Source organism: Saimiri boliviensis, chromosome 8 (assembly GCF_048565385.1).
Source record: "Saimiri boliviensis isolate mSaiBol1 chromosome 8, mSaiBol1.pri, whole genome shotgun sequence".
Taxonomy (NCBI): domain Eukaryota; kingdom Metazoa; phylum Chordata; class Mammalia; order Primates; family Cebidae; genus Saimiri; species Saimiri boliviensis.
The window spans coordinates 15,349,643-15,361,441 of NC_133456.1; the positions used below are offsets into that span (position 1 = coordinate 15,349,643).

The following is an 11,799-nucleotide window of genomic DNA, read 5'->3' on the forward strand; positions in this document are numbered from 1 at the left end:
ATATTTAGAAGGCATTTATAGATGCCCCCAAGACTTGGCAACAACAGGTTGGGAGCTGATTCTGGGAGTGAGAAGCTAAAATTCATACTCATCACCAGCATCTTCCCTGACACTAGGCTTGGTGAGTAGAAGAAGCAATAGAGGGAGTACCTGCAGGATGAAGTTTCATGAATATCATTGTGGCTTCTGAGCTGTCCCAGGGAGAGGGGCACCATGCTATAGAAAACATCAGGAAACCCAAACTGTGGTCTTTGTTGGTACAGATGGCATGAGAAGAAACCCACAGAGCTGGTGTGGCAGAGGTTCTTATTGGTGAACATGATTAGACTCACCTTGGGTGGGCATTAGTGATGGAGACAGTAATATGGACCCTGAACAACCATGGCTGGCTGGGGATGGGCCCATCTTAATTTTTCAGTGATAAAGGCATAGGTTCCCTGAGTTTGCTTAAAAGGCTTTTCATTTCTCGCATGTCTCTTTCAGTGTTCTCAATGTCTGTGGAAACTTGCCAGGAATGTTGCTATTTACAGGGGATGATAAAGAGTCTTCTAGGGCAGGTGTTTCAGCACTCTCCTCAATTTTGCAATCCAAACTCATGGTTCCCCCACCAGGTTCCTTTCCTTTTCGATGAAACTGAAGAGACCCCAGCAGACATATGGATTTTAGCATCTCTGTGGTATACATTTCTAAGCAGCACTGCAGCTGGATGTAAAGCCGACAGATTTCTGGATGGATCTCACCATCTTCTGGGCCTGAGATGGCAGCCAGTTTTTGGGGAGTACACACATTTTCTAATTTCAAAACTTACTATGAGTCTACAGTAATCAGATAGTGTGGTACTGATATAAGGATAGACATATACATCAATGGAGTAGAATTTAGCGTTCAGAAATAAACTCATACATTTATTATCAACTGATTTTCAACAAAGGTGTCAAGATCATTATTGATGAGGAGAGGGTAGTCTCTTCACAAATGGTGCTGGCACAACTGGATATCCAGAGGCAAAAGAGTAAAGTTGGATCTCTTCCTCACATCATATGCAAAAATTAACTAAAAATGAATCAGTGACCTAAATAAATAAGTCAAAACTATAAAACGCTTAGAAGAAAATGTAGGGGTAAATCTTCATTACGTCTGATTTGGTTATGAATTCTTAGAGGTGACAGCAAAAGCATGAGCAACAAAAGAAATACATTGACAAATATACTTCATCAAAATAAAAAACTTGGGCATCAGGGAACATTGTCAATAAAGTGAAAAGACAGCCAATAAAATGAGAAAAAACATTTGCAAATCGTGTATCTGATAAGGGCCTCGTAACCAGAATATTTAAAGAACGAATGCATGTCAACAACAAAGACAGACAAGCTGGTTTAAAAATCGGCAAAACATACATGAAGTGACATTTCTCTGAAGAAGATATATGAATGACCAATAAGTACATGAAAAGATACTCAACATTAATAGTTATGAGGAAAATGCAAAGAAAACCACAATAAGATATCACTTTACACTCATTAGAATGGCTCTTAAAAAAAAGAGAAAATAACAAGTGTTCTTGAAGATATGGAGAAATTGGAACTGTCTTACATTGCTGGTAGGAATATATAATGAGGCAGCAGATTTGGAAAATAGTTTAATGGTTCCTAAAAAAATGCTAAACATAGGATTAGCATATAACTCTACAATTTCATCCTAGATATAGGCATAAAAGAATTGAAAACAGGTGATCAAATTCTTGTCCACTAATATACATAGCAGCACTATTCACAATAGTTGAGAGATAGAAACAACCCAAATGTCCATAAACCAAAAACTGGTGACAAATTGTGGTCTGTATACAGTCATTCATAAAAAGAAATCAAATACTGATACATGCTGCAATGCGGATGAGCCTCAAGCACATGCCTAGTGAAAGAAGCCAGACATAAAAGGCCACAAATTGTGCTTCCATTTGTATGGAACATCCAGAATTGATAAATCCCTAGAGACAGAGGATAGATTGGTGGTTGCTAGGAGCTAAGGGAGGAAAGAATGTGGAGTAACTGCTTAATGGGTACAAGGTTTTATTTTGGAGTGATGAATGTTTTGGAAGTAGAGATAGTGATTGTACCATACTGTGAATATATTAAATGCCACTGAATTGTTCATTTCATGTTATGTGAATTCCACCTAAATAAAAATGCATTTACCATAGAAAAATCAAACATAGAAAGTAAAATTAAGGGGTGCATAATCATCCATAATTTCATGACCCCAAAACAATACCTGTTAGTGTTTTAGGTTACTTCTACCTGCCCCATCTTCCCCCAATTTATAGGCTTGTTTTTGTTGTTAGTATTGTTTATACAGCATTGTAAACTTATTATATATGTCCTTTTGTACCTTTTTGTTTTTCTACTAGCAACCCAAAATTTTTCCATGCTATAAATTATTCATAAACATAATTTTAATAGCTGTTGCAAACTGGTCAAATGGTTTATAGATGGATTTACTCATTCGACAAATGAGTACTCAGAGTCTATACCATTTTACATCCATCGTTTGTCCAGCAAGACATGACAATGGATATAAAAGGGTGAATAAAACATGCCCAGCTGATATGGTTTGACTGTGTCTCCACCCAAATCTCATCTTGAATTGTAGTTCCCATAATGACCACATGTCATGGGAGGGACCTGGTGGGAAGTAATTGAATCATGGGCACAGATTTTTCCTATGCTGTTCTCGCGATAGTGAATAAGTCTCACCAGATCTGATGGCTTTATAAAGGGCAGTTCCCCTCCACACGTTCTCTTGCATGCCACCATGTAAGATGTGCCTTTGCTCCTCCTTCACTTTCTGCCATGATTGTGAGGCCTCCATCCATGTGGAACTGTGAGTCCACTAAACCTCTTTCTTTATAAATTACCCAGTCTCAGGTATGTCTTTATTAGCAGCATGAAAATAGACTAATACACCAGCCTTGGGCCCAAGAAACTTGTTCCAACGTGTTAGTCCAAACTGCACCATTTTGTAAGCCCCCTGCCATTTCACAGACCCTGGTCAAAGTGAAACATTCCATGGGGGTTAAGGCTGTGAGAAACATCCTGTCTAACTACCTGATCACAAGGCACAGGAACATCCTTACCATACCCTGCCAGGCAAAGGCCCAACTGAAGGAACATCCCGATCACATTCTGCTGGGAAAAAGTACAAGGAGCATCACATTTCACGGGAACAGGGCCAAATTGTCTCATCATGGGAACACCTTATCAACATCTTGCTGGGCAGCAAGCCATACAGCCCAGACCCCACCCATCCAGGCCTATAAATACCCTCAGGCCTATAAGTACCCTAGCCTATAACCAGAGGTAGCCTCTGGCACTAATCTGGTCCCCACCTCTGCAGGTTTTTGCAATGTACTTGTGTTGCTGTAGAGCCACTCTCTTTCTCTGTGTCTCTCTTTAACCCTCATCTTCCCTTTAAAAAAACCTAACACAATGTAGGAGAGAGATGTTAAACAAACGAAAACGCATTTAAATATGGAACTACCAATTTTTATAAGTACATGAACAAAAAGATAGGATCTTATGAAATCAAATTTGTACTGAAGAATCAGAGTAGACATCTTTGAAAAAATATTTTGACTGGTATTTAAAATACAAAGAACAAATAGGAATTGACTAGACAAAGAGAGTTGATGATAGCGGTGGTGATGATGTTAACGGTGATAGTAATGGTGATGTAGTGGGTGGTGACATGACATGACATGGTAATGATGAAGTTGACAATGGCAGACACTTAAATGCTATAGGCACTGTTATATTGCTTTACATATGGAGGTCACATTTAATGCTTACAACAACTTTATGAGCTCGAAATTATTATATCATATTTTCTCTGGGGATTAAGAGATTAAGTAACACTCCCCAAATCAACTCAGTGCTGGGATCCAAACCCAAGCAGTCTGGTTCTACACCTTTGCTCTTAGTTACTGCATGAAGAATTCCAGGTAGAGGGAACAGTGCATGTGAAGGCCAGGAAGTAGAAAAAGCTAATCGTAAAAATTACATGTATATTTTATTTTTTTAAACGGACCATTTAAATCTACAAAAATATTCAAAGAATAATGATAGAATATCTGTGTACTTGCTGCCCAACTTTAACAAATCTTGTTTTGCCACATTTGCTTTGTTGTTTAAAAAGTAAAAATGTGAAGCTACAACTAAAATTTCCTTGTGTATGCTTCTTCAGTCCCCATTTCTCTTTCTCTCTCTCTTTCTCTTTCTATTGTCAACACTGTTCTGGATTGGGTGTTTATTATTCTCATGTTTTATTTATTTATTTTTTACTATATATGTCATACTGTTTAATGTGCTTTAAATAAAAATAAGACATACTGCTTATACCATTTGCAACTTACTTTATGATTTGAAGATTTATCCCACTAGTATAATTGTCCCTTTTGGGAAAATTCCTAAAAGTAGGAGTGCAAGGTCAAAGAACATGTTCACATAAAATTTTTATGCATAATAAATAATCCCAGTGATCAGATGACTTTTGAAACAGTCCTAGTGCAAAATGTTTTATTCCGGTGAGATGGAGCACCAGTTACTTTATGCAATATTCGATTTCATGAATAAACCACAGATTTTAAAAAGCCGTCTTCTCCTTCTGGTAGACATAGTAATTGATTCCAATTTTCCACTATTTAACAATGCAACAATGACACCTCTTTAGATATTTATGCAGAATTTCTCTAGGGTGTGCTCCTAGGAGTAGAATTGTTGGGCTACAGAGTAGGAGCTATGGTTTGAAAATGTCTCCCAAAAAGTATGTATTAGAAACTTGATTGCCATTGCAACAGTATTAAGGAGTGGGACTTTTCAGAGGTGATTAAGCCATGAGGGCCTTGCCCTCATGAATGGATTAATGCTGATTATAAAAGGGGTTGATGCTGTGAATTTGCTCTTGCTCTCTCTTGCCCTCTCTTTGCCCGTCTGCTATGGCACGACACAGCCAGGCTTTCTGCAGAGGCTGGTCCTTTAATATTGGACTTCCATACCCCAGAACCATTAGAAACACATTTCTGTTATTTATTAGTTACCTAGTCTCAGGTATTCTGCGGTAGCAGCAGATAGAAGGTATATCCCTAACTTTTACTAGATATTGACAAATTCCTCTCCAAAGTGGTGACTAACTGTCCCGTTAGCAGTTTCTATTATTCCAACTCAGTTCTAGGTATTATCAACAAATTTCATTAGTAATCAGGGAACTGCAAGTTAAAATCAAAGTAAAATACTACTGTCTATTAGACTGAATGGATTTACCATACCAGTATAATGGACAGTAGTATTTTACTTTGATTTTAACTTGCAGTTCCCTGATTACTAATGAAATTTGTTGGAGGTGATTATTAATTTTGGATGCTACCTTAAAAAAAAATTTGTGGCAGGCCAGGTGCAGTGGCTTATGCCCGTAATCCCAGCACTTTGGGAGGCCAAAGCAGGTGAATCACGAGGTCAGGAGTTCAAGACCAGTCTGACAAACATGGTGAAATGCCGTTTCTACTAAAAATACAAAAATCAGTCAGGCATGGTGATGCACGCCTGTAATAACAGCTGTTCAGGAGGCTGACGCAAGAGAATCACTTGAGCCTGGGAGGCAAAGGTTGCAGTGAGCTGAGATCACGTCACTGCACTCCAGCCTGGGCATCAGAGCAAAACTCCATCTCAAAAAAAAAAAAAAAAAAAAAAAAAAAAAAAAAAAAAATTGTGGCTAATATATTCTCATTGTGGCCTATTTTAACCTTATTCATGGTGTCTTTGATGGATAGTTTTTTATTTTAATGCCCCCCCCTTTTTTTTAGACAGGGTTTCTCTCTTGTTGCCTAGGTTTGAGTTAAATGGCATGATCTCGGCTCACTGCAACCTCTGCCTTGCAGGTTCAAGCGATTCTCCTGCCTCCGCCTCCCAAGTAACTGGGACTACAGGCATGCACCACTGTGCCCAGCTAATGTTTTGTATTTAGTAGAAAGGTAGTTTCACCATGTTGGTCAAGGTGGTCTTGAACTCCTGACCTCAGGTGATCCACCCGCCATGGCTTCCCAAAGTGCTGGGATTACAGGCATGAGCCACTGCACCCAGCCTTTTAATGCAATTTATTAAAATCTCTCTCTCTTTTTTTCTGAGACAAAGTCTTTTTCTGTCACCCAGGCTTGAGTGCAGTGGCACCATCTCGATTCACTACAACCTCTGCCTCTTGGGTTCAAGCGATTTCCAGCTAAGTTTTGTATTAGTAGAGAGTAGGGATGGAGTTTCACCCTATTGGCCAGACTTTTCTTGAATTCCTAACCTCAAGTGATCCACCTGCCTCAGCTTCCCAAACTGCTAGGATTACAGGTATAAGCCATCATGCTCAGCCTAATATAGCTCTTTATAATAAGTGTTTTTGAATCCCGTTTTTACAAATCATTTTCTAACTTAAAGACATAAAAATTGTCTTCTAAAATATTAAAATTTTTATTTTCATATTTGGTCTATAATTCATCTGGACTTTATTGTTATGTTATAGTGTGAGGTAAGGATCTAATTTTAAAAATATTATAATCAATTAACCATGTCATTATTGAATAGTCCCTCCTTTCCCTATAGATTTTTGCAGTTTTAAAAAATTAATTAGTTTCAATAGGTTTTTGGGGAAACAGGTGGTGTTTGCTTACACAAATAAGTTTTCTAGTGGTGATTTCTGAGATTCTGGTGCAGCCATCACTTGAACAGTGTACACTGTACCCAATGGGTAGTCTTTTATCCCTTACCACCCCCCACCCTCCCTCCTTTCACTGAGTCCCCAAAGTCCATTATATTATTGTTATTATTTTTTGAGACAGAGTTTTGCTCTGTCACCCAGGCTGGAGTGCAATGGCATGATCTTGGTGCACTGCAACCTCTGCCTCCTGGATTCAAGCAATTCTACTGCCTCAGCCTCCTGAGTAGCTAGGATTACAGGTGTTCACCACCGTGCCCGGCTAATTTTTTGTATTTTTAGTAGAGATGGGGTTTCTGCATGTTGGTCAGGCTGGTCTCAAACTCTTGACTTCAGGTGATTCACCCACCTTAGTCTCCCAAAGTGCTAGGATTACAGGCATGAGCCACTGTGCCCGGCCTGTTATATTATTCTTATGGCTTTGCACCGTCATAGCTTATCTCCTGCTTATGAATGAGAGCATAAAATATTTGGTTTTCCATTACTGAATTACTTTACTTAGAATAATGGTCTCCAATTCCATTCAGGTTGCTGATATATACGTGTGTGTATACACACACACACACACACACACACACACACACACACATATATATACATACATACATATATATGTATATATATTTTTTATATATTTATATATCTCAAAAATTATCCACTCATTGATGGGCATTTGGGCTGATTCCATATTTTTATAATTGCAAATTGTATAATTTTTGCAATTTTATTTAGATATAATTCACATACCATAAGATTCACCCATTTAAAATGGAAAATTTAATGTATTTTTAGTATATTCAAGAGTTGTACAACTATCGCCACAATCTAATTTTAGAATATTTTCATCACCCCAGAAAGAAATGCTGTATCCATCACTCCATTGCTTCTTTCACTCACACCCTCCTGTCACACCCAGCACTAGGCAACCACCAATCTATTTTCTGTCACTATAGATTTATCTATTCCGGACATTTCATCTAAATGAGATTGATATGGTTTGGAGTTGTGTCCCTACCCACATCTCATGTCAAATTGTCATCCCCAATTTTGGAAGAGGAACCTGGTAGGAAGTAATTAGGTTGTTACAAGTCTTTACTATTTAAAAAAAACTCATCGTTTTTTATGACTGCATAGTATTCCATGGTGCATATGTGCCACGTTTTCGCTGTCCAGTCTATCATCAATGGGCATTTGGGTTGGTTCCAAGCCTTTGTAAACAGTGCTGCAATGAACATATGTGTGCATATATCCTTATAATAGAATGATTTATAATCCTTTGGATATATATCCAGTAATGGGATTGCTGGATCAAATGGAATTTCTATTTCTAGGTCCTTGAGGAATCACCACACTGTCTTCCACAATGGTTGAACTAATTTACACTCCCACCAACAGTGTAAAAGTGTTCCTATTTCTCCCCATGCTCTCCAGCATCTGTTGTCTCGAGATTTTTTAATGATTGCCATTCTAACTGGCATGAGATGGTATCTCAATGTAGTTTTGATTTGCATTTCTCTAATGACCAGTGGTGATGAGCATTTTTTTCATATGTTTGTTGGCCTCATATATGTCTTCTTTTGAAAAGTGTCTGTTCATATCCTTTGCCCACTTTTGAATGGGCTTATTTGTTTTTTTCTTGTAAATCTGTTTTAGTTCTTTGTAGATTTTTGATATAAGTCCTTTGTCAGATGAGTAGATTGCAAAAATTTTTCCCCATTCTGCTGGTTGCCAGTTCACTCTAATGATTGTTTCTTTTGCTGTGCAGAAGCTCTGGAGTTTAATTAGATCCCATTTGTCTATTTTGGCTTTTGTTGCCATTGCTTTTGGTGTTTTAGTCATGAAGTCTTTGCCTATGCATGTGTCCTGAAAGGTTTTGCCTAGGTCTTCTTCTAGGGTTTTTATGGTGTTAGGTCTTCTGTTTAAGTCTTTAACCCATCTGGAGTTAATTTTAGTGTAAGATGTTAGGAAGGGGTCCAGTTTCTGCTTTCTGCACATGGCTAGCCAGTTTTCCCAATACCATTTCTTAAACAGGGAATCCTTTCCCCATTGCTTGTTTTTGTCAGGTTTGTCAAAGATCAGTTGGTTGTAGATGTGTGGCATTGCCTCTGAGGCCTCTATTCTGTTCCATTGGTCTATATCTCTGTTTTGGTATCAGTACCATGCTGTTTTGATTACTGGAGCCTTGTAGTATAGTTTGAAGTCAGGTAGTGTGATGCCTCCAGCTTCGTTCTTTTTGCTTAGAATTGGCTTGGCTATGCAGGCTGTCTTTTGGTTCCATATGAAGTTTAAGGTGGTTTTTTCCAGTTCTGTGAAGAAAGTCATTGGTAGCTTGATGGGGATAGCATTGAATCTATAAATTACTTTGGGCAGTATGGCCATTTTCATGATATTGATTCTTCCTAATCATGAGCATGGAATGTTTCTCCATCTGTTTGTGTCCTCTCTTATTTCATTGAGCAGTGGTTTATAGTTCTCCTTGAAGAGGTCCTTTACATCCTTGTTAGTTGTATTCCTAGGTATTTTATTCTCTTTGTAGCAATTATGAATGGCAGTTCATTCTTGATTTAGCTCTCTTTAAGTCTGTTATCAGTGTATAGGAATGTTTGTGATTTTTGCACATTGACTTTGTATCCTGAGACTTGGCTGAAGTTGCCTCCTCAGTTTCAGGAGATTTTGGGCAGAGATGATAGGGTCTTCTAAATATACAATCATGTCATCTGCAAATAGAGATAATTTGACTTCCTCCTTTCCTAACTGAATACCATTTATTTCTTTTTCTTGCCTGATTGCTCTGGCTAGAACTTCCAATACTATATTGAATAGGAGTGGTGAGAGAGGGCATCCTTATCTAGTGCCAGCTTTCAAAGGGAATGCTTCCAGTTTTTGCCCATTCAGTATGATATTGGCTGTGAGTTCATCCTAAATAGCTTTTATTATTTTGAGATATGTTCTGTCGATACCTAGTTTATTGAGGTTTTTAGCATAAAGGGCTGCTGAATTTTGTTGAAGGCCTTCTCTGCATCTATTGAGATAATCATGTGGTTTCTGTCTTTGGTTCTGTTTATGTGGTGAATTATATTTATAGACTTGCATATGTTGAACCAGCCTTCCATCCCTGGGATGAAGCCTAATTGATGGTGATGGATGAGCTTTTTGATGTGCTGTTGCAATCAGTTTACCAGAATTTTATTGAAGATTTTTCCATATGTTCATCATGGATATTGGCCTGAAGTTTTCTTTTCTTGTTGAATCTTTGCTGGGTTTTGGTATCAGGATGATGTCAGTCTCATAAAAACATTTGGGGAGGATTCCGTTCTTTTGGATTGTTTGGAATAGTTTTATGTCTGGTAGAATTTGGCTGTGAACCCATCTGGACCTGGGCTTTTTTGGTTGGTAAGCAACTAATTGTTGCCTCAACTTCAGCCCTTGTTATTGGTCTATTCAGGGTTTTGACTTCTTCCTGGTTTAGGCTTGAGAGGGTGTAAATGTCCAGGAATTTATCCATTTCTTCCAGGTTTACTGGTTTATGTGTATAGAGTTGTTTGTAGTAATCTGATTGTGGTTTGTATTTCTGTGGAATCTGTGGTTATATCCCCTTTATAGTTTTTTTACTGCATCTATTTGATTATTCTCTCTTTTCCTTTTTATTAATCTGTCTAGTGGTCTATTTTGTTGATCTTTTCAAAAAACCAGCTCCTGGATTTTTTGATTTTTTGAAGGTTTTTTTTTTTTGTATCTCTATCTCCTTCAGTTCTGCTCTGATCTTAGTTATTTCTTGTCTTCTGTTAGCTTTTGAGTTTTTTTGATCTTGCTCCTCTAGCTCTTTCAATTTTGACCATAGGGTGTCAATTTTAGATCTTTCCTTGCTTCTCATGTGGGCATTTATTGCTATAAATTTTCCTCTGGACACTGCTTTAAATGTGTCCCAGAGATTCTGGTATGTTGTGTCTTCTTTCTTGTTGGTTTCAAAGAACATCTTTATTTCTGCCTTCATTTCATTGTTTATCCAGTCAACATTCAAGAACCAGTTGTTCAGTTTCCATGAAGTTGTGCAGTTCTGAGCTAGTTTCTGAATTTTGAGTTCTAATTTGATTGCACTTGGTCTGACAGACTGTTTGTTACGATTTCTGTTCTTTTACATTTGCTGAGGAGAGATTTACTTCCAATTATGTGGTCAATTTTAGAGTAGGTGTGATGTGGTGCTGAAAAGAATGTATATTCTGCGGATTTACAGTGGAGAGTTCTGTAAATGTCTATTAGGTTTGCTTAGTCCAGGTCTGAGTTCAAGTACTGGATATCCTTGTTAATTTTCTGTCTCATTGATCTGTCTAATATTGACAGTGGAGTGTTAAAGTCTCCAACTATTGTTGTGTGGGAGTCTAAGTCTCTTTGTAGGTCATTAAGAATTTGCTTTATGTATCTGTATCTGGGTGCTCCTGCATTGGGTGTGTATATATTTAGGATCGTTAGCTTTTCTTGTTGCATTGATCCTTTTACCATTATGTAATGACCTTCTTTGTCTCTTTTGATCTTTGTTGTTTTAAAGTCTATTTTATCTGAGACTAGGATTGCAACTCCTGCTTTTTTTGGTTGTTGTTGTTCTCCATTTGCTCGGTAGATCTTCCTCCATCCCTTTATTTTGAGGCTATGTGTATCCTTGCACATAAGATGGGTTTCCTTAATATATGGCCCGTTTTTAAATTGGGGTGTCTTTTATTATTGAGTTGTAGTTGTTCTTTATGTATTCTGGATGTCAGCCTATTATTAAACATATTATGTGTAAATATTATTTTAAATATATTACATGTAAATATTTTCTCCCATTTTATGAGTTGTCCTTTCACTTTCTTAATAGTATTACTTTCAGGAAAAAAGTTCTCTTAATTTTGATGAAGTCCGATTTATCCATTTTTTTTCTTTTGTCTTTGATGCTTTTGGTGTCATACCTAACAAACAATTGCCAACTCCCATGTCATGAAGATTTACTCTTGTGTTTTCTTCTAAGAGTTTTGTAGTTTTAGCTCTTACATTTAGTTCTATTAGGGTGGT

General features: G+C 37.6%; 1 pseudogene; it reads right to left on the reverse strand.

The window, feature by feature from the left end:
- Positions 1-344: 344 nt before the first annotated feature.
- Positions 345-769, reverse strand: LOC101038006 (regulator of G-protein signaling 7-binding protein pseudogene; annotated as a pseudogene).
- Positions 770-11,799: the final 11,030 nt, after the last annotated feature.